At 44.2% G+C, this 22,656-nt stretch overlaps 1 protein-coding gene across 3 annotated transcripts in view; it reads right to left on the minus strand.

Moving 5' to 3' along the window:
* The window catches only part of RAB27B (RAB27B, member RAS oncogene family), a 112,711-nt gene that overhangs the window by 30,524 nt on the left and 59,531 nt on the right, over positions 1-22,656 (minus strand). The window contains exon 1 of one of the 3 annotated variants that reach the window (XM_083403226.1): positions 6,656-6,930. The exons of the other annotated variants lie outside the window; for them this stretch is intronic. The gene's annotated coding sequence lies outside the window, so the exon portion shown is untranslated. Of the gene's footprint in view, positions 1-6,655; positions 6,931-22,656 lie in introns of those variants that run through there. 3 annotated transcript variants of the gene reach the window in all.

Raw genomic sequence — 22,656 nt, forward strand, 5'->3', positions numbered from 1 at the left:
CTTGCAGAACAGAAGGATACTTCCACCCCATCCATACAGATACGTATGCACAGATCTTGGCACAAAAGGGGTTTGGTTTGTAGTAGCCCAAAGTATTTTCTTAAACCTTACAGTCAAAACGAGTCCTACAAGCACTTACATGGTTGACTCTTTAGGCAGGATTTTTCACCAAGCCTAAATGAACAGAGTTTTACACTATGGGTAAAGTTCTGAATAAAGAATGAAATAACGTCTATAGCCAGACATCCTGAGCTGCTGTTGCTTCACACTGCACTGTAACTTTCAAGTGAGAGATAACTTCGTGCTCTGATCATTTACAGAAAGGCTGGGAACCTGTAGCCTTCCAGATGTTGTTGGAATCTGAACTTCAAGCCATCCACAGTTTGGGTTGTCTCATGATTTCAAGTCATGAATCTGAGAGGGTGGTGTGCTGTTGTTTTTTGTCCTTCTGCTTTCCCTTTGAAAATCCAGTTTGCTGTTGAACCGGAACAAACATCCATTGGGTTTTCTGTGGATTGTTGAAATTCAGCAGTCAACAGCAGGTTTTCTTGGGGAACGTGGCAAGACAAAATAAAAATAAAATTTTCTCAGACTCGAAATCACAGGGCAAATGAAATTGTGGAAGGGCCCTGCATCAGCCCCAGCAAGCATGGTCAATCATCAGGGAGTATGACAGTTTTGTAGTGCAGTAACATTGGAGTTTTGACCAAACTGCGGGAGGAAGTGAAAGACAGAAGTGCCTGGCGAGCTCTGGTCCATGGGGTCACGAAGAGTCGGACACGACTAAATGACTAAACAACAACATTGGAGTGTCCCAGGTTCCAAACCTGTTTTGCATTCTTGGGCTTCCAAATACAACACTCTTTCATTTCTATTCTGTTTTTTTGTCTTTCCAGCTCCTTACATAAAGGTAATTTAATATCTTTAGCAAGTTGTTCAGTAGGAAGTCTCTGATCCAGTTCACACCCTCCCAAGCAACACGCAAGTGTAGCTACAGGCTACATTTTCCTTTCACTTCGGTGCTTCACTTTGTCATCTCAGAGGTTTCTAGCCCCTGAAATGCATCCGCTTACTGCAGCTGTTCCCCTACGTGGGAGAAAAAAGAAGTGTGTTCTCAGGCACACCATGAGCAGATGCTAAATCCACCTCTTATCTCTTTGTTACTCCAGTTTTTTGAAAGGCGGAATGGGAGAGGTTTGACCTTGCTCCCTCAGATAAGTCTGTCAATCATGGCAACCCACTTGTTTTGTCTTTGATAACTTCGTGGGAGATAATCGAGAACTGAACCCATCCAGAACTCTGTCGTGGTTCCACTTCTTGGCTGCTATTACAACAGGGCTTGGTCAATAGTTGAAGGACGTCGGAAAACGGTTTTTATGTAAGTGACTAGTTAAGAGCATGTCAGGGAGAAGAGGCATTCAAGAATACTTATTCCCTCCCATCTGCATTCTGCCAGGGGATGGGGAGAAAGATTCATCTCTCCACACTCCTGCATTTGCAAATCATAATCCTATTGCTTCTCTGCTGCAGATTCTGAAGCAAACTTTTGAGGGTAGAGGAGGGTTACCAGCTACCCCTCCCATGAGGTCTCTGTTGCTGGTGGCCGGCCAGCATCCATAGAAGAGAACAGGTTTTCTGCTGCAGCAATGCTCTCTCTAAGTGCAGCACTTTATTCCCCGCCCCCCAATAATGAATGGCAATCATGCACTTATGTAAATGTAAGAATGTAAAGGACTACACTCAAGTCCCCACCACTGGCATGGGGAGAAAACTGTTTTGTGGACCTCAACCATTAAGAATCAAGCATGTTTGATTCCATCTGATATTCTGTTTCTTGGTCACACTTGTGTGTGACATTATGTTGGGATTTTATCTCTCTATCATCTATCTATCTATCTATCTATCTATCTATCTATCTATCTATCTATCTCCTGGATTGTGCTTTCAATTCGTAATAGACACCAGTCTTTAATAAAAATAAAGAGGGTGCCAGGTTATGCAATTTAATGCACCATGTTCCATAAAACATTTATTTTAAATTTAAGTATGTATCTTCTGAACAAATATGCCTTAAGTACTTCTAGTTTCTTTGCTTCGGTAGTCATGCATGTCAGCATCAGAAACATCAAAATATAATTTCCACTGATGCTCTGCCTCTACTACATTAATAGGAAGATTTCATTGATTTGTCAAAATACTGCCTGGTCTGGAGAACACATGCTCCACGCAGCCACTGCTAATGTTATGTACTGTGTAACCTTATAAAAGTCAGCTCCACAATTTGTTTTCTAAGTCAAGTTGAAATTTGGAACTAATTTATGCAAAATATAGCAGGTTAAATTTTTTAATGTTTAATAGTTAACTATTGTTATGGTGATATACTATATCCTTAGTTTATTTGTTTTTTCTATTTGGTCTATATCTTCATGTTTGATTGTTTTTAAAAAAACACTTTTGTATGTGTTGCTAAATAAATAAATAAATAAATTGCTTCTTCCGCCAATCTTCTCATAATTTTTCAGTGGCAAAAAATCACGGACACGGCTGATTTCTACTGAAGGAAACTCCAAACATGGTATTTGTTCCACTTTAATCAGTGTTGTGAGCTTTAAGGTATGGCAAGGTACGTGAGATCAACGTTTCAAAACCCTATTCTGAAGTGCCAAGCAGATTCATCCTTAGACTACAGCACAGTTGTGGAACAGAGACATGCTGGTGTGGTTGGAGGGGCTGGCTGAAGATCTCACTGTTCCAGGTGCCCATAAAATACCCCTAGCTCAGGTGGCTTTTAGAAAGGAATGGACAACTTCACAGTGATTAGGTCTATCTGGAACAGAGGTGATGAGCCTCAGCCCCCGGGGTCCTAATCCAGCCCTGCAGGTCTTTTCACCTGGGACTCTCTACTTTGGCAACCACCCCAGGCCACATACCCTGCCCAGCCACAACCTCGCTTCCCAGGACACACCCATCAGTAGGTCTTGCTTCACATTCTCCTTGACTGCCTGGCTGGACGGTGTCTCTGAACTCTGATAATGACTCTTGCTTGCCTGGTTAGAGGATTAAGGTGTGGTGTGTGTGTGTGTGTGTGTGTGTGTGTAGATCAGGCTTCCTCAACCTCGGCCCTCCAGATGTTTTGAGACTACAATTCCCATCATCCCTGACCACTGGTCCTGCTAGCTAGGGATCATGGGAGTTGTAGGCCAAAAACATCTGGAGGGCCGAGGCTGAGGAAGCCTGGTGTAGATAGTACCCTGATATACACAGGTAAAATTTACATTCATTGCTCTGTCATTTGCCTCGTGTCCTGCCCACCACCAACATGTGGCTTCTGGAAGCTTGACCAGAAAGGAATGTGGTGCTCAGGCTGATAAAGTCCAACCCCAGCCCTGGATTCAAAACCACCAAGTCTAGAAGTCATTTATCTCTGACTATCGGATAAACCAGGGGCAGTTGCTGCCTCCGTGTCTGGTTTGTGAGCTACGCAGAGTCATTTGGTTGGCATCTATGGCAAACAGGATGCTGAACTACAGTAGATGAGCCCTTGATTCAACCCAGCAGGACTCATGTCAGAGATGGAGCACCATGATGCCCTCCAGATGTTCTTAGACTCCAACTTCCTTCAGCTCCAATGGTGGGGGAGAATGGGAGTTGTAGTCTAACAACATCTGAAAGATCACAATTTGCCCATCCATGGTTTATGCTCTTCAATCTACAGTTGGCCCTGAAAGTTATGGCTGGGGACAGGTTAATTTGGAGCATGTTTTCCTCCCTAGGTTGTCCTCTTCTGTCACTTGACATAGGGCAAATGTGGCCATGATTCACCTTTATGGGTCTAGATTGGGGCTCCAAATGAAGAGGCAAAAGCATGACCTCAGTGTAGGGGCAGGGGATAAATTCAATTCAATACACGTTTAAAAGTGAATCTATCCAATTCACACTGAGAACTACTGAAATGCAGCCATCCTTCGAAATTTGCACTTGTCCAAATCTTGTGATACAGTTCTCTACCAAACAATATTTACAAAATACACATAATTGGGTAAAAGAGTGGATATTGGGGGAAACGACATTAATAATACATTTTATTCATCAAAACTGCATACAAAATGTGTTTCTTAGGAGAAATGTGTGCTAAAATGCTGTGGAATTTTCATGATTTTGGGGGCGGGGAGAGAATGCAAATTGCTGCAGAAATATGGAAAACTGAATTTAAGATTGGAAAAAATATGAAACAGAGAGAACCAAAAGTGGACAGATTCTTTCATCCCTGGGTGGAAAAAGGGAAATGCACTATCATCATCCTTTATTCTATTATTCTTCCATCTCTCTATCTCTCTCTTTTTCTCCTGCAGAGCTGAGCAACTGGAAGACAGAGCCCCACCAGGGGGTCAGTGCAATGACAGCAAGGGAGGGTAGGCAGAGAAGAGAAATAATCTCCCCCTTTCCAAGCCATTCTTGGATTTTGAGCATCTAGAACTGGATCTGTCCAGGTGAAAAAAAAAATGGACAGGTGACATTTCTAAGACCCAATCTTAATAGAGTTTAACATTTGTATAGCACTTTCCAATGCTCAATGATTTTCAGGTGCTTTAACTAGTTCTAATCCGTATAACAACTCTGCGATTCAGTCAGCAATGTTATCCTCCCCACATGCCCATATTACAGATGGGGAGGCCGAGACTGGCTTGCCCAAGGCCACCAAATGAGTTCATGGCAGGGGCAAGATTCAAAAGGTGGATTTCTTGGTTCATAGGTCACAGTGCTACACACCTATGGGGGGGGGGGAGCCCTACTGAGCTCAAGGGAACATGCCCTGGTAAGGCCCCTTCTGCACTATGGCAGAATCTTAATATGAATTGGTGGGTCAATTAAAAGGGTTTGTTCCTAATGCAATATGCGGAGCTGAACAAGACTGAATAATGCAGGAAGCACACACCCTGCTGGCCTGCTTTTCCCGTGAAAAACCACATGTTTACAGCAACCCGACCGATTCCTTTGAGCTGACAAAAGTGGGGACTACTTCCCTTGTGATGCTGTCCTCCACATATATCAGGCCAACCTCAGCTTCCCACTACACACATGCATCAGCCAACATATGCATGCATCAGTGTCCAAAAATGTTTTTCCCACACAGAACATCTTTGCAGGTGAAAATAGTCCACAGCGTTACCTTCTGTTGCACTGATATAAAAATCCACTACGCTGAGCCAAATGGTGAAACAAAGATACAGCTTTATCATTGGGAAAGAGCAGAATTGTGTCAGCCTGCTCATTGCTTAAGTGCACCCACCACATGCTACCCCACAGAATGCTGCTTGCAATCCTGCCTATACAGAAGTTTGTGGCCAAATTTCCATTAACTTTTAAGGGAAGCAACCTGGAACCCAAAATATTTTTTCCACATTTCTCTGGCAGTATAAAAAGGCCCCTCTGATTTGACATATGTTTATCCGTAACTCCCACCAATCCAAATACAGGATATAGATGCCCCTCTTTTCCTAGTTCATTTATGCACGTAGCTTTCTCATTTTCCCATATTTAATTACTCGTTTAGCCAAACTTGCCTGACTCATCCAGCACACTGAACTTGAACAAGCTATTTGGAAGTCCTATTGTTTTCAGTTACACTTCTAAAGGTCAAGGTGTCAATGTCAGTTTGTAAGGCTATGTGCCTAGGCGTATTTTCTTAGCATAAGCTCCGCTGCAGTTAGTTGAGTCAACTTTAAAGATGTTCAGGTATGGTGAATAAAATATTTTGTCTATTCACCTCACCACCACATTGCAGCAATTCAGGCAATAACAGTGCAATCCTATACACATTTACTCAGGAGTAAGTCAATGAGTTCAGAGGGGCTTGTTTCCGTGTACATTGCTACAGGATTGCACCCAAAATATGCTGCATATAGTTCATACAGTGTAATCTTATGTAAATTTACTCAGAAGTAAACCCCACTGTGTCCCATGGGGCTTGCTATCTGGAAAGTCTACATACTATGGCAGCCCAAATCACCTTCTATCGTCACATTTTCCTTTCTTAGAGCAGGATAAAACTTTTCTTTTAATGTAACCACAACACTTCCTGTACACATCATCAGAGATCACTATCTTTAAAACGAACAGTCACATTACAAAAATACTACAACCAGGCAGTTGCCTTTTGCACAAAGCAGGTTTCAAAAAGCTGAGTAATATAATAGTGAGTGGGTAAGTTTCTTTTGGAAACTTCCACTTTGAAGATTTTACGCTAACACTGAGAAGAAGCAAACAGCAATGTGCCTTGAGTTTTTTACAATCGCACCTAAAACCTCCATATGTAATTCTGCAAAAAAAGGAGGGGAAGGAACCCCCCCCCCCCCGGATCTCCAGCTGCTCAGCACTCAAACAAGTTGTTTCTGAATTGCTCTGCAAAAGTTTGGGCTCTGAAAACCTGGCTTACCATTAGCGCAGAAATCACAAAAAGGAAACCACAGGTAGTAAATAATAACAATAATCCAAACTTGCCTGCTGTTTTCTTTTCAGGCCTGCTGCTACAGTGTATCTCCTGGTCGGATTTCCTTTCAGCAAAGCGACGGAGCAGTTAAACGATTCGCTGGTAAGGATCAGGGTATGCGAACGCGTTTCAGAAAATAATACCCGGACACGACCTGAAACTTACCAGGGCGCGAAGTTTTTATTTCCCGTGGATTTGGTGCCTGCTTGTTTCGCCTTCCCAAAAGACTCTCACCCGCCGCAGTCAACTCCTCATAAGCGAAAGAAAACCCCAAAGCAATCTAGCAATCCTTGGAAACATTGAAGAGCATGAAGGAAAGGGGGAGGAGGACAAAGGAGTCCGGAAAAGTGGCGTTCCTCCCCCGCCAGCAGCGAAAGTCGGCTTGCTGTGCGCTCGGCACCACCCTCCAGCTCTGAGCTCACAGAAGCTTCTCTCTGGAAAGGTTGATTGGAGAGGAAAGGCGTTCCCCGTGACCGTCCGCACGGACGTACAGGATGTAACCCGGGCAGATCAGGCTGGCGACTAAGTCGCACACAGCGCTGGCTGCTAAGGCGAACTTGCTGCAACTTTACGCGCGTATCTCTGTGTTTCTGTAATGACATTCGGTGAAAGGAATTGGCTATGTTGTGTTGCTGCGTCGAGTTTTAAAAGGATCCATTTTAGTGCCCAAAGTGGGAATATTATCTGTTCAGCTGGAGGCTATTGGTCTGTTTTGACTGCTGTTCTGCAATACTTGGGTTTTTACCTGCTGCAGGCTGCCCTGAGAATTCTCTACTAACTAAGGAGATTAGAAAAACACCCCCCCCCATTAAAATAAACCTGCAATCCTGCCCATTAAGCTGGGAGTAAGTTTCATTGAACTCAACAGGGCTTACTTCTGAGTAGGCTGTATATAGGCTTGCACTGTGAATATATACTTATTTAAGGATTTTTAAGTTGCAACCTCTGCCAGAAAACAGCAGCCAAAGAGGAATAAAAAGGAACGTCAAAATGTGACTACAGATTAACTAGGTTTAGGTCCCAAACCTGTTTTCATTGAGAGGGTCATAGACTAACTGAATTGTAGAGATGGAAGGGACCCTGAGGGTCATCTAGTCCACCCCTCCCCCAATACAGGAATCTAAACTAAAGCATCTATGACAGGTGACCATCCAAGGAAGGGGAGTCCACAACCTTCTGAGGGAGACTGTACCATTGTCAGACAACTCTGTCAGAGTCAGGTACAGTGATGCAGATAGGTAATTTTTGTTGTTGTTGTTGTTTAGTCGTTTAGTCGTGTCCGACTCTTCGTGACCCCATGAACCAGAGCACGCCAGGCACTCCTGTCTTCCACTGCCTCCCGCAGTTTGGTCAGACTCATGTTTGTAGCTCCGAGAACACTGCCCAACCATCTCGTCCTCTGTCGTCCCCTTCTCCTTGTGCCCTCCATCTTTCCCAGCATCAGGGTCTTTTCCAGGGAGTCTTCTCTTCTCATGAGGTGGCCAAAGTATTGGAGCCTCAGCTTCAGGATCTGTCCTTCCAGTGAGCACTCAGGGCTGATTTCCTTCAGAATGGATGCGTTTGATCTTCTTGCAGTCCATGGGACTCTCAAGAGTCTCCTCCAGCACCATAATTCAAAAGCGTCAATTCTTCAGCGATCAGCCTTCTTTATGGTCCAGCTCTCACTTCCATACATCACTACTGGGAAAACCATAGCTTTTACTATACGGACCTTTGTTGGCAAGGTGATGTCTCTACTTTTTAAAATGCTGTCTAGGTTTGTCATTGCTTTCCTCAGGTAATTTTAGATAATGGTTTTATGTGGGGTGGGTAGGGGGCTCCCTTACTTCAAAATGTGGTGTGTTGGCCCTGTTGCATTTGGGGACTGTTGTGCTCATTCTGCTGAGTACTGATAACCCTGCCCTGATAACACCTCGTTAGCAATGGGGTGTGTGAAGTAATAATACATAGCTGTCCTGTGGTGCAGCAATAAAACTGCTAGCACATTTGCAAAGCTAAGCAGGGTCCGGTATGGTTTCAAATTGGATGGGTGACCACATGTTGAGATACCTTCTTTGAGGGACTTAGACTAGACGACCCTCAGGATTCCTTCCAGCTCTATAATTCTATGAGTGTAGTTAAGACATTGGCAGAGAGGAAATATAAAGTTGAACTGATTCACAACTTCTAGTATGGTCACCCATGTTCTTTCATATGAATGAACAATCCCTGGTGCAGCATTTGGTGGGACCTTTTGGAAAGCTGTGGCTGCAAGACTGAAGGAAGAGGGCACCCCTCCCGCCTCAAAATTAAGGATGGGTGGGAATCAGACCTCCCCCCCCCCCTTAGTTCTGTCTGATTGGCACTGCAGCATAACAGTAACTGCCACTGACTTTGTATGAGTAGCTGTAATAAAAGTCAGTAATCAGTAGTTCGGACGCAAGTCCAAAGTTCAAAACTGTTGTCCAAAAGTAGCTAAATAATTTGGAAGTAAAATGTAGATGTCCCTGGTAGGGAGAGAGAGAGAATGTTTCTGCTCCAACAACAACAACAACAACAATAACAAATACCCTGCCCATCTGGCTGGGCTTCCCCAGCCACTCTGGGCAGCTTCCAACAAAATATTAAAATACAGTAATGCATCAAACATTAAAAGCTTCCCTAAACAGGGCTGCATTCAGATGTCTTCTAAAAGTCTGGTAGTTGTTATTCTCTTTGACATCTGGTGGGAGGGCATTTCACAGGGCGGGTGCCACTACCGAGAAGGCCCTCTGCCTGGTTCCCTATAACTTGGCTTCTCAGAGTGAGGGAACTGCCAGAAGGCCCTCGGCACTGGACCTCAGTGTCCAGGCAGAACGATGGGGGTGGAGATGCTTCTTCAGGTATACAGGACCAAGGCAGTTTAGGGCTTTAAAGGTCAGCACCAGCACTTTGAATTGTGCTCGGAAACGTACTCGAGAAGCACAATACAGTACTTATATGTAACTGTAATGTTAATTTCTTCCTGAAGAGGTCACATGCATTGCCATCTATGGGTGATTTGGCAAGCTTACCAACACGGATGGCAAATAAAAACAACTCAGCCCCTGATGAACTGAAGAAGCGTATAAATTAGGCCACCTACTGAATGTTGGATCAGAAATTTCCATGCTCTAAGCCCACCCCCACCCCAATTGTCCAATTTATGCACAAGCTACATAAGCTTTCTAGGTATCATGCTCCTTCTTTATACAGACTAGTGGTGTGCTGGAATAATAATTAATAAAAACAATATCCATTATTGTGTGTGACATATTATGACCGAATTATATAAACCTGAGATGATTGGTCCTGCTGACCCCAGGCTTGTCTACTCTGACTGAAAGCCCTGCTCTGAGGTGTCAGGCAGAAGTCCTACCCAGTCCTGCTACCCTGGATGCTTTTAATTGGATATACTAGGGACTGCACCTAAAATTTCCTGAATGTGAAGCAGTAGCACCATGCTGTGACCGTTCCCCATTAAAGCTGGCTGAGGATACAGATCCAGAATAGACCCAGCATTGAAGTACGGTAATTACGAATCCACATTTGGCTTAAAGTAAATCGAGCACAAGGAGTTCTATCACAGCATTTACTGCTATAAAAACCAAATTAACCTGGATGCATGGCTGATGGGAAAACAAGCACATTCACCCTCTTTCAAATTCTGCTTGGAGATTGCCTGCCGTATATCACAAGAACTATATTTGGTAACAATGAACTATTGCTTCTTTACCTTTCTGAATATTTAAGGGTTATAATCCTTTCCCACAGCGTAACATCCTTATAAAAGAAATGTTTTTAAAATGTTCTCATACTTCTAAATTGTTTGCACTGACAGAGCAATCTGCCTAGCACTATGCTGAATTCTTCCCTAGATAACGGAAATATTTGTCACTGGTAAGTGTAGCTATTTTTTAAAGCGACATCAACCATTATTGAAGGGATCCTGTCTAATGCAGATTATGAACACAACTTTAATGAGAACTGCCTATACCTCCTTGTGCATTTCCTCATGCCTAACAATGAAACAATGAACTGGTAGGGATGGATGAATCATTCTATTTCTGGTCCGTGACAATGATGCATGCTTCATTGATAAATCCACTCTGCCCCATTTTTTTGGCATTAATCTGCTTTTTAAAATTCACATGCAAATTACACATTTGAACACACACAACATGCATTTCTAAACATATTTAATTCCATAGCACACGTTTTTGGCACATTTTTCAAGCCAAATAACAACGATGCAAAATTCAGAGAAGTGCAAAATCGAAAGGATGGTTATATATACCAGTCAACACATTCGTCTGAGAGGCAGGGGTCAGGGGTCAGTTCACAGAGGAATTCACAGAAATAGGAGCCCTTATGCACACTTAGTATGAAATAATCTGAATGTGAACTCCTATGATGGGTTTGCGACACCCTGTCCTGTTGTCATACTATTAGTTCACAAGCCTGGTTCCCCCACTCCTGTGAACTGTTGAAGCTTTAGATGTCCCAGGAAGATGGGGCAAAAATAACTTTTATAACCACTTGCATAATACGGTATCACACGACAATCAAGCAACAGCCAAACCAAATAGGGTTATACAAGTAGGACTCAAAACAAGAGGCTCCAGTTCCATGTTTTAGTCAGTTGGCTATGTCCTCCATCGACTCCACTCCTCTTTCCTCCTGGCCTTTTTGTCATCCTTCTGCAAGAGTCAGCCAGCATCGCATGACCCCACTGAGCAAGCTCGGTCCATGTTTGGATGTTTTGGGAAGTTCCCTCCAAATGGTTGTTTACTCTAAAGATTTTCACGTGTGTACTTCTGCAAATTTCGGTGTTTTCCTCAGCCGACTGATACCTCCCTCTTGCTTGCAGATAGTTCCATCTTGGCTACATAAGAAATGGCACTCAGTTGTGAACATCAGAAATGGAGGGGATGATATGGAAACATATTCTTTTTTACTTGTAAAAAAAATATGGAACGGCTTGAAACCGTGCAATTATCAGGTGGACGAATGGGTCTTTGTCATCGGTCACCATTTTGTATGGTATCAGTTTGTTTGCTTTAATGTACTTGCTGGTTTTTGTTTCTTACTGTTTTGCTGGTTTTTTGGTACATCACCTTGAGACAGTTGTGCAGAAGGTGATTAACAAGTTAATAAGAAGAACAATAAATATCACGTAACGCTGGTTGCTTTTTTTTGCTCCTGGTACAGTGGTGCCCCGCAAGACGAATGCCTCGCAAGACGGAAAACCCGCTAGACGAAAGGGTTTTCCGTTTTGGAGGTGCTTCGCAAAACAAATTTCCTATGGGCTTGCTTCGCAAGACGAAAATGTCTTGCGAGTTCCTGCAGGGTTTTTTCCCTCCCCCCCCCCTTTTCCCCAAGCCGCTAAGCCGCTTATCAGCTGATCCGCTAAGCCGCTAAGCCGCTTATCAGCTGATCCGCTAAGCCGCTAAGCCGCTTATCAGCTGATCCTCTAAGCCGCTAAGCCACTTATCAGCTGATCCGCTAAGCCACTAAGCCGCTTATCAGCTGATCCGCTAAGCCCGCTAAGCCGCTAATAGCGACAATCCGCTAATCCGCTAATGGGCTTCCTTCGCAAGACGGGAAAAAAAACGCAAGATGAAGAGACTCGCGGAACGGATTCTTTTCGTCTTGCGAGGCACCACTGTATTTATATCCCATTTTCATCTAAAAACACTACCAAATCACAACAGAATATTGAAACAAACACACAAATTTAAAAATATCAAACTCCTGACAATTGAGACAAGAGCTTTTTCGCCAGCTACAACTCTCAGGTGGGTGACATGACCATTCTAAGAGAACAAGGGAGGTGCTCATAGGGAGCTCTGGCACCTCTTTTTTGTAGAAAAATAGCACTGGCTGAGGCCATTAACTGGCTGCAGCCCCAGAGCCAGCTTGCTTCATTGAGTCTAGCTTTGGATTCTCCAAGAAATGCAATCTCTCTAGGAGATAAGGAGTCACCTTCACATGACAAGCTAACTATACAATGTACCACCCTGGGCTAACAGCCACATAAACCTTCTTTGCTGACAAATCAGAATTCCTCTTGCTGCATTCTTGAAAAGGACTCCAGCTAAACAGGTTGGCACTTGTACAGATGTTATCAGCCATTGTTTGCTTATTTAGTATTTCCCTTTTTTTCTATCGTGGAACTCCTGTCTGAAACCCTTCTAGTTTATGTAGACAAAGTGGTACCTAGTGTCCAATAGGAATGGCAGGGCAGAAACAGGGCCGGCCCTCCCATGATGTGGGCTGAGGCAGGTGCCTCGGGTGGCAGAAATCCAAGAGCCAGCACCCAGAGGGTGTCTCATTCACTCCCACTGGCAGCTGAGAAGCAGCACCAACAGTGGCACTGGCTTCTGGTGAGATCTCAGAGAGAGCTTGCAAGATCTCACCAAAACCCATCGCCGGTGCTTCATGGGCACCGCCACACTTCTCAGGTAAGGCTGTGGGGTGGCAAAGCATGTGTGGGGTGGCACCTTCCCATTTCACCTCAGCCAATAAAACAAGATGCACCGCCTCTGGGCAGAAGGCCAAAAGCAGCTGGAGCCAAAGCCAATGGAACCAACTAATTTTAGCTTTGTCCCTGTCTCCATCCCTGCTGAGTTCCTCAAGGTCAAAACTGATACCAAGGAAGAAGAAGCTTCTGGGCTGGATGTTAAAAGGCAGGCAGATGGAGACTTGTTGAGGTTGGTGGAGCAGTGCCCTCTCTACCCCAATGCAACAGCTTCCACTGAATAGATAATACTGAGAGTGAGCAATGGTAATATTTGATATACAGATAGGGTGTGGGGGACTCCCTGGTCCTGAATGGGGTAACTATGCCCCTGAAGGACCAGGTGTGCAGACCAGGTGGGAGTCATTCTGGACTCACAGCTGTCCATGGAGGCACAAGGTTAATTCTGTGTCCAGGGCAGCTATCTACCAGCTCCATCAGGTACGCAGGCTGAGACCCTCCCTACCCACGGACTGTCTCACCAGAGTGGTGCATGATCTAGTTATCTCCTGCTTGGACTACTGCAATGCGCTCTACGTGGGGCTACCTTTGAAGGTGACCTGGAAACTGCAGTTAATCCAGAATGCAGCAGTTAGACTGGTGACTGGGAGAGTCCGCCAGGACCATATAACACCAGTCCTGAGAGATCTGCATTGGCTCCCAGTACGTTTTCAAGCACAATTCAAAGTGTTGGTGCTGACCTTTAAAGCCCTAAATGGCCTCGGACCTGTATACCTGAAGGAGCATCTCCACCCCTATCGTTCAGCCCGGACACTGAGATCCAGCGCCGAGGGCCTTCTGGCAGTTCCCTCATTGCAAAAAGTGAGGTTACAGGGAACCAGGCAGAGGGCCTTCTCGGTAGTGGTGCCCACCCTGTGGAACGCCCTCCCATCAGATGTCAAGGAAATAAGCAACTATCCTATTTTTAAAAGACATCTGAAGGCAGCCCTGTTTAGGGAAGTTTTTAATATTTAATATTTAATGCTGTATTGTTTGTAATACTCGATTGGGAGCCGCCCAGAGTGGCTGGGGAAACTCAGCTGGATAGGCAGGGTATAAATACTAAGATTTATTATTATTATTATTATTATTATTATTATTATTATTATTATTTAAAGCAAGTTCCTTTGCTCCTAACATCTCTGAGTTTTAGTTGCTCCTTGGCCACAGCAATCCTGTACTCTGAGACTTCCAGTAAAGTTTTTGACAAAGTCTTCCATGATATTCTAGCAGAGAAGCTGGTAAAATGAGGGCTGGATGAGGTAACTGCTAGGTGGATTTATAGCTGGTTGACTGACCGACACTAAAGAGTGCTCACTAATGGTTCCTCCTCATCCTGGGAAAAAGGATGACAAGTGGGGTGGCACAGGGTTCCGTCCTGGGCCTCTTGTTGTTCAACATCTTTATAAACTGGGAGGGGTATCAAATGCTGCAGAAAACAGAATCGGCATTCAATATGACCTTAACAGTTGGAGAACTGGTCCATCTGCAGTCTGGATGAGCAACCCCTCAATTCCTTCATTAGCTCAGAAGGCTTTAAAAGGGGATTCAGCCAGGAGTGGAGAATCTGTGGCCATCGACCCCTCCAGTTTCCATCAACCCCAGCCAGATTAGCCAACAGGAATTCTAGTTTAATGGCATCTAGTTTAATGGCAGCCAGTGTGGTGTAGTGGTTAAGAGCGGTAGTCTCGTAATCTGGTGAACCAGGTTCGCGTCTCTGCTCCTCCACATGCAGCTGCTGGGTGACCTTGGGCCAGTCACACTTCTTTGAAGTCTCTCAGCCCCACTCACCTCACAGAGTGTTTGTTGTGGGGGAGGAAGGGAAAGGAGAATGTTAGCCGCTTTGAGACTCCTTAAAGAGAGTGAAAGGTGGGATATCAAATCCAAACTCTTCTCTTCTTCTTCTTCATCTGGTTCTTTACCCCTCAATTAGAGAAATTCATGGGAAGATGTTTCCAGGCCCCAACGAGCAGCAGCCACCAGGGGAGAGGAGGAGTCCTGTGCATGTTTGTTGCTTGCTCCCTCACTAACAAATAAGGTTTTATAAGAATGATCTAGAGAAGCATGTGCTTAGCTATAATAATATAGAAAGAAAAGAGTCACCAAATGGGCGAATCACGTTTTAGCCATCAATTTTGAAAAAGCATTTGTAAGAACCATGGGGTTTTAAATAGAATAAATAGCAATAAGAACGAGCAATCTAAAAATGCATACGGAGAAGTACACATGAAAAGAAATAAAAGATTCTTTTCTTTGGACGCTGCCAAAAATGCTCAGATGTCGCAAAACACTGATAAAATTATGGACTAACATGCCATGCCTTGATAAATACCTTGAGAGATAAAACTGATTAAACATATAGATTGTCATGTAAAAATATGAGGAAGCCAGCATCAAACTTGGGGCTGTGAAGGTATTCATTAATGTTGCCTGTTATTTAATCCCAAGACTCAAGTATTAGATAGTGTTGGTAGTAGAAAGTAGAAAGAACAGTAGAAAGAACAGTAGTGAAATAGGCACCAGTCAATCAAAGTCCTGAATGCACCATATAATCATCCAACCCTTGAGCTGCTTCAAAGGCTGAGAGGAGCCCATCAACCTGCAACTACAATTTGAGACTGATGGGTGAGCCAAGGTAGCTGTTGTAGTCAGATCTCAAAAATGAGCTATGCCTTTATAAGCTGATGATTACTATGGAGTTTTTTTTTTGAAACAGGGAATTGACCTGGCTTTGAAGTGTTGCTTTGAAGCAAGTCAAACAAGATTTAATTTGTTGCTGCTTTTTTATATATTAAAGGAGGACTCTAAATTTAAGCATCTCTTGGATAGACAAATTGCCCCAGAATAACCCAATGCACAGAATCTACTGGTATTTCTAATCAGAAAGAGTTCTCCAAAGACAAACAAGAAATATGAAGTCAAGCAAGGTCACAACGTAACAGGCCACCATCTTGCTGAGCTTGTGCTAACCACCTCATGTTGACTTAATTAACTTTCCGATAGTATTAATTTGCTGTAGTAAGCTTCTTTAACACCCTCACCTTCATCTTCAGCTGCAATGATGTCTATCTACAATTGCTCACAGTCATCCTTGCCTTCCATCATTCTTCCACTCTGCTCTCAGACCGACAGTAAGCTTCTTGGGGCAGGAACCACCTTTTCATTCATGCCGTATGTAAATAACCTCAGTAGTATCTAGACGTGCACAAATATGCCCGGTATACCTGAAGGAGCATCTCCACCCCCATCGTTCTGCCTTGACACTGAGGTCCAGCTTCGAGGGCCTTCTGGCGGTTCCCTCACTGTGAGAAGTGAGGTGACAGGCAGAGGGCCTTCTCTGTCTGGGAATAAACAACTATCTGACTTTTAAAAGACAGCTGAAGGCAGCCCTGTTTAGGGAAGTTTTTAACGTTTGATGTTTTATTGTGTTTTTAATATTCAGTTGGGAGCTGCCCAGAGTGGCTGGGGAAACCCAAATCCAGGCATATGGGCGGGGTATATATTAATAATTATAATTATAATTAAATACCTGTTTTTAAGAATATTTATAACACCTCTATTTGTCTTTTATTGATAATTTTAACATTTATCTTTTTGTAAACCACTTAGTGGTTTTATTACAATAAATGGTATATAAATGTCGTGAAATGAAACAAATAAAACATGGTCTGTTTATCTTCCACTCCTGACCATATCACTGATGCAGGCAAGCAGTGGCATACCTTGGAACCTCAAATTTCAGGGGCGCCCTGTACGACACCCAAATCCATACCCTCCAACATTTCTCCAATGAAAATAGGGACATCCTAAGGAAAAGTGGGACATTCTGCGATCAAATCAGAAACCAGGATGGTTTCGCTAAATCAGGGATGTCCCTGAACAATATGGACACTTGGAGGTTGTGGAATAGCCTTCCCAAGGAAAATCACTTGGCAACATTTTTGCAGTCTTTGAGCTGCCAGATGAAGGCCTTGCTTTTCACCCAGTGCTTTTAAAAATGGGAGGTAACCTCTTTTTCCAATAATCTCTTCTTGATTTTGAGATGCAGCAAGTTCATTTTCTTTGCCCTATGTAGTTTTGCCCTAGAGTTGAAGCTGAACATTAAACTGAAAGAAGGAAAACTAAAATAAATGAAAATGGCAAACTAAAACTGCAGTAAACTGTGCTTGTGCTGCAGTTTGAACACAGTGCATTAATAAAAAATGGGGAATTGGCAGATTGGTGCAGTGAAGGCTTCTGAAGCATTGGTGGAATACTATTTAGAAATGGACTGGTTGTGAAACTCTTGAAATGCCACTACAGCAAAAACAAAAGGTAGACTTAACAGCATGCTTGAAGGGACAGGGGTGGCGCTGTGGTCTAAACAACTGAGCCTAGGACTTGCCGATCAGAAGGTTGGTGGTTTGAATCCCCACGACAGGGTGAGCTCCCATTGCTCAGCCCCTGCTCCTGCCAACCTAGCAGTTCAAAAGCATGTCAAAGTGCAAGTAGATAAATAGGTACGTCTCTGTCGGGAAGGTAAACAGCGTTTCCGTGCACTGCTCTGCCACATGACCTGGAAGCTGTATGCCAGCTCCCTCGGCCAGTAAAGCAAGATGGGCACCGCAACCCCAGAGTCGTCCACAACTGGACCTTATGGTCAGGGGTCCCTTTACCTTTAATAGCATGCTTAGCAGTCTTCTTCAAGAATGCCTTTGCTTTATCCACAACACCTGAAAACTAGTACCTCCCTTAATAGCATACTGTCAACAGCTACTAAAACTCCCAATCAACTGGCAGTTTCCCCTCACTGAACATCCGGCACATGTTTTTCACCAGAACTGCTTCATGAAATATTCTTGCAGCCTTGTTAAAAGTAGCTACAATTACACTATCATTTTCCCTCTCTTGCTCCCCTCCTCCGTTTGGTTTCGTTCGAGTGCAAGCTCAAGTAGCAAATGAAGAGATTTGCTCTGCTCTATTAAATCCAAGGACCGCCAATTACTTTTAGGCCTCATTTCTTGTCTCTCCAGATTGGTGAATTGAAGGTGAGCACTAGAGGAAGACCAGGAAATGGAGCAGATCTTCAGCAGAAGAACTTCAGAATTTATCCTGTTTTGAATGAAACTGAATTGTGGAACTGCAACAGAAAGAGGGAATTAATGCCTCTTCCAAAGGCATGATTAAAAGAGATGGGGCAGACCTGCAAACAGGAGCTTCTGGTTCCCTCCCCCCTGAAAGTTAAGAGCAGCTTCAGAGCTGAGAGGAAGACTCCACCACCTTACACACAACTGGGCTCAATGTCTGCTGTGAGGAGGCTGCTATTTCGGAGCAATGATTCTTCAACATCAATTTTGTTGGACTGGTCATGTTGTGTGGATGCCTGATTATCGTCTTCCAAAGCATCTACTCTATTCCAAACTTAAAAATGGAAAGTGTAATGTTGGTGGTCAACAAAAGATGTTTAAAGACTCTCTCAAGGCAAATCTAAAAATATGTAGTATAAACACTGACCATTGGGAAACACTGGCCTGCAAGCGCTCCAGTTGTAGAACAGCCTTTACCAAAGATGTTACGGGCTTTGAAGACACTCGAACTCAGAATGAAAGGGAGAAACATGCTAAGAGGAAGGCACGCTTGACAAACACTCACTGTGATCAACTCCTGCCTGGAAACCTATGTCCCCACTGTGGAAGGACGTGTGGATCCAGAATTGGCCTCCACAGTCACTTACGGACACACTGTTAAGACCATGTTCATGGAAGATTATCTTACTCGGCTATGAGTGATCTTCAAAGAAGAAACTGTGCTCAAACACTCTTACTGACAGTAAGAGCTGTTCGACAGTGGAATTTGCTGCCAAGGAGTGTGGGGGAGTCTTCTTCTTTGGAGGTCTTTAAGCAGAGGCTTGACAACCATATGTCAGGAGTGCTCTGATGGTGTTTCCTGCTTGGCAGGGGGTTTGACTCGATGGCCCTTGTGGTCTCTTCCAACTCTATGATTCTATGATTCTATGAAATAGATCCCCTACATGCTTAGAGACTCTGCAAAACCTCTTTTCTTTGTCTAGAATCTCCATATTCAGAGCAAGTGCGGTGCTGAAGAGCTATCACTTTTTTTGACTGCTTGCAGGCTTCCGAGAAGCAAAATTCTCAGGTGGCACAATGGGTCAGTGCATCTGGCTGTTAACCAGAAGGTTGTTGGTTCAAGCCCAGCCAGGGCTGGCTTTTGGCAGGATTCCTGCATTGCAGCAGGTTGGACTAGATGGAGATCTGGGTTTCTTCAAACTCTACCGTTCTATAGTACTATTATTTGGTTAGCCATAGTGGGAAAACAGGATGCTGGATTCGATGGGCCTGATTCAGAAGGGGTCTACTCAACCTTCTTGGTTATGGTTACCAGATTTTTTTCAATGAATCCAGGGACACTTTTTTTTTTGTTTTTAAGCTGAGTAGCAACAGGGAGTCAGCCATGGGGATGGTGAGGCAAAAGACCCTGGGCCCAAGCACACATGCATATTGTATAAAAGTGCAAAGTCCTTCTTTTGCACCCTGTGAAACAGAAATGCACAGAGTTTTTAAAAAACTGGGCAATGGCGCACCACCTGCCTGTAACTCCTGAGCCTCCCCTGATCTCCTGCCCCCTGCCCCCTTTGTTTTGGCTGATCGGGGGAGGCTTGGGAGTCGTGGGCAGGCAACTGTTGCCCAGTTTTTTTAAAAAACTGTGCATTTATGTTTCACAGGTTGCGAAAGAAGGGCTTTGCATCTTGCCTGGCAGAGAAACTGCCTGCCTTGTGCCCCTCCTGGGCAACGCCCACCCGCCCATGACTCCCGAGCCTCCCCCGATCTGTCAAAACCAAGAGGGAAGGGGGAAGGGGATCTGTCCCACCAGATGTCCCCAGTTCCTCCTAGGCAGTGGCGGTGGCAGTGAGCAGCTCCTGAAGCCAGCCAGAGCCAACTGTGCTACCAGGCTGGCTCCGGGCTGCTGAGGCTGATGCTGCCACATTTCCTGGGGACAGATTTGCAAATCTGGGGACATTCTGGGGATGGAATTTGTCCGGGGACAGATTTGCAAATCCAGAGACTGATTTGCAAATCCGGGGACGTATGGTAACCCTATTCTTGGTGCCCAAGACTGAACAGAAAAATAAGGACTATGAAACACACACAGCCCTTCTGAGATTATAATGGGATAGTGATGATGGCACCACTGACTTTTCCAAGTTGCTATGATTCGACTTTGCTGGCCACAGAGATAAGAACAGGAAGATAAATTCCTCACAGTGCAAATTTATATGCAGAACATGATTGAAATGGAATTATGAGATGTCGTGGGGATGGGGGGGCGATAACTGGAAATAGAGCTATGACTAATTCTTTGAAAGGACTGTGAGATAGTACATCTTAACAAAGTCACGCTAATCAGCTGTTGTGTGCTAGTACTACATGGCAACATGTTGCAAAGTATAATGAGCAAACTTGACCTCCCTGTCAATGCGTCAGCAGGGATATGATTCAGTTGCCTGTCGAGATGCTAGGTGCTTGTGTACTGCAAGCACTGAACAAGCCATCCTCAATGCACAGCCAAGCTATACAATTCTTGGAACTGTCAAAACTGACTGTTTCCATCTCATCCTGTTGACCCGTTCTGCCACTTGAACCAAGGAGCGCTGCGATCTGACAAGAGGAGAAGCCCTGATCCCTGTAAATGTCCATCTGCTGTCAGGTTCCCAAACGCACGTTTCATGGTGGGAGAACTGGAAGTGGATACCATCTAGGAGTTGGTTCTGATGTTATTGGTTAAATACTTTGCTACAAGCTCCCCCAGAGACCTGTTATGTGTTGGGTGTTTTAAATCAGGGCCTTTTTTTCAGCCAAAACTCACCGGAACTCAGGCTGGATCTTGACACATAAAAAAACACACGTTTCAGTTAAATGCGTTGTAAACTTTATAAAGGAAAAATCACGTTGGCGAAATACAGGACTCCACAGCGCCATCTGGTGTCACAGTGTTATAACGCATACAAAGCGCCTTTTCTTTACAATTGTAGCTGAGCCCTCAGTTCCAGCACCTCAGGTGGGTGGCATTGCCATTAAAAGAGAACAAGGGAGGCATCCATGGTGAGTTCTGGCACACCTCTTTTTCTAGAAAAGTAGCACTATTTTAAATCAATATATTGTTATGGGTTCTGGGTGCCACAGTTTGTGGGCGCAAGTCATCCATAATTCTTGGATTTAGTAAAAGTTGGAATTGACCATGGTTTGATTAAACTGCACCAAATATGGAAATCCCTGGGCACAGCTTATGTTGCTTTTTGATGCAATCTTACAAACTAGCTTCTATCTGATTTGAAGACGTAAAGTGCGGTTAAGCTGAGATGTGTAATCTGAAGGCAACCCTGTATCAGAATTTTTTTAATGTCTAATGTTTTACAATTTTTTATGTGCTGTAAACTGCCCAGAGTGGCTGGGAAAACCCAGCCAGATGGGTGGGGTATAAATAATAAAGTTGTTGTTGTTGTTCCAGGCATCCATTGCACATGTGCAGATGATGGCTTCATTGCAGTGGCATAGTGTGGTGGGTGCGGGGGGGCCGGCCGCACCGGGCGCAACATTTGGGGGTTAGGGTTAGGGGGCGCAAATCCACGGGTTAGTGGGCGCAAATTACTTGCCTTGCCCCGGGTGCTGACAACCCACGCTACGCCACTGCTTCATTGGATGGGAGTTTGGGGCAGTTGCGGGTTTGGAGAAACTAATCAGGTGATGGTGCATACAGCAATGCAAAACATGAAATGCGGCGAGTGAAAACGACCTGGCTGCGTTTTATTCGCTAATGTGTACATGTCCTCAGAAAACTGAGAGAGACTATTCAAGGAGCAGTTAAACGGGACTATCTATCACTAATCCCCAAAGAAACAGGTTGAACCTACGAGGAGAGAATTTTAAATAATGTTTCTGAGAACTTTGCTGAGCTGGATTTACTTGTGAGTAAACATTATTGGACAACCTGGGCCCGAGGGAGGAGCATTGCTAGACAATATGGCACTTATGAGTTCATGTAGCATCTCCATTTTAATTCCACACGCATCTCATGGCAGAGAAGCCATGTCTCTGCAGCACTAAAGGGCCCTGGTGCGGCAGCAGCCTAGATGACCTTTGAATTCCGTCTGTTCCAGTGATTTTTATTTAATATTTTTTCCATCTCCCTCTGTAGATGAAAGCGTTTGGAATCGCACGCACCTGAGTGCTTTCCCTTTTTAAGGCAGATGGCCTGGATAAAGATAAAAGGCAGGATTGAAAAGGATTAATTAGCATCTACCAGAGAGGAATGCAAAGGAGGGAAAATAGTTCATTAATATTCATTCATGTTTAAATGCGCACTTCCATTCCACCCTATTTGTGCCTCTGGCAGAGCAGCATTTCCACAAACAGTCTGACTGACGAGGGATTTGCCACTCAAAGTCTCTGGGAGAGGGATGTGAATATTCATAATATAAACAGTACTGAAGAAAAGTAACACTTTAATCTACCACAGATTAAGTTAGGAGTGAATCTGCCACATAAATGAAAACTGTGGGTGTGTATGCATGCACACACACACACACACACACACACACACAGGAAAAAGAAATATCAGGATACAACGAACTCTTAAATACTGAACTCTGAAC

Source organism: Podarcis tiliguerta (assembly GCF_965153285.1).
Source record: "Podarcis tiliguerta genome assembly, chromosome: 11".
NCBI lineage: Eukaryota > Metazoa > Chordata > Lepidosauria > Squamata > Lacertidae > Podarcis > Podarcis tiliguerta.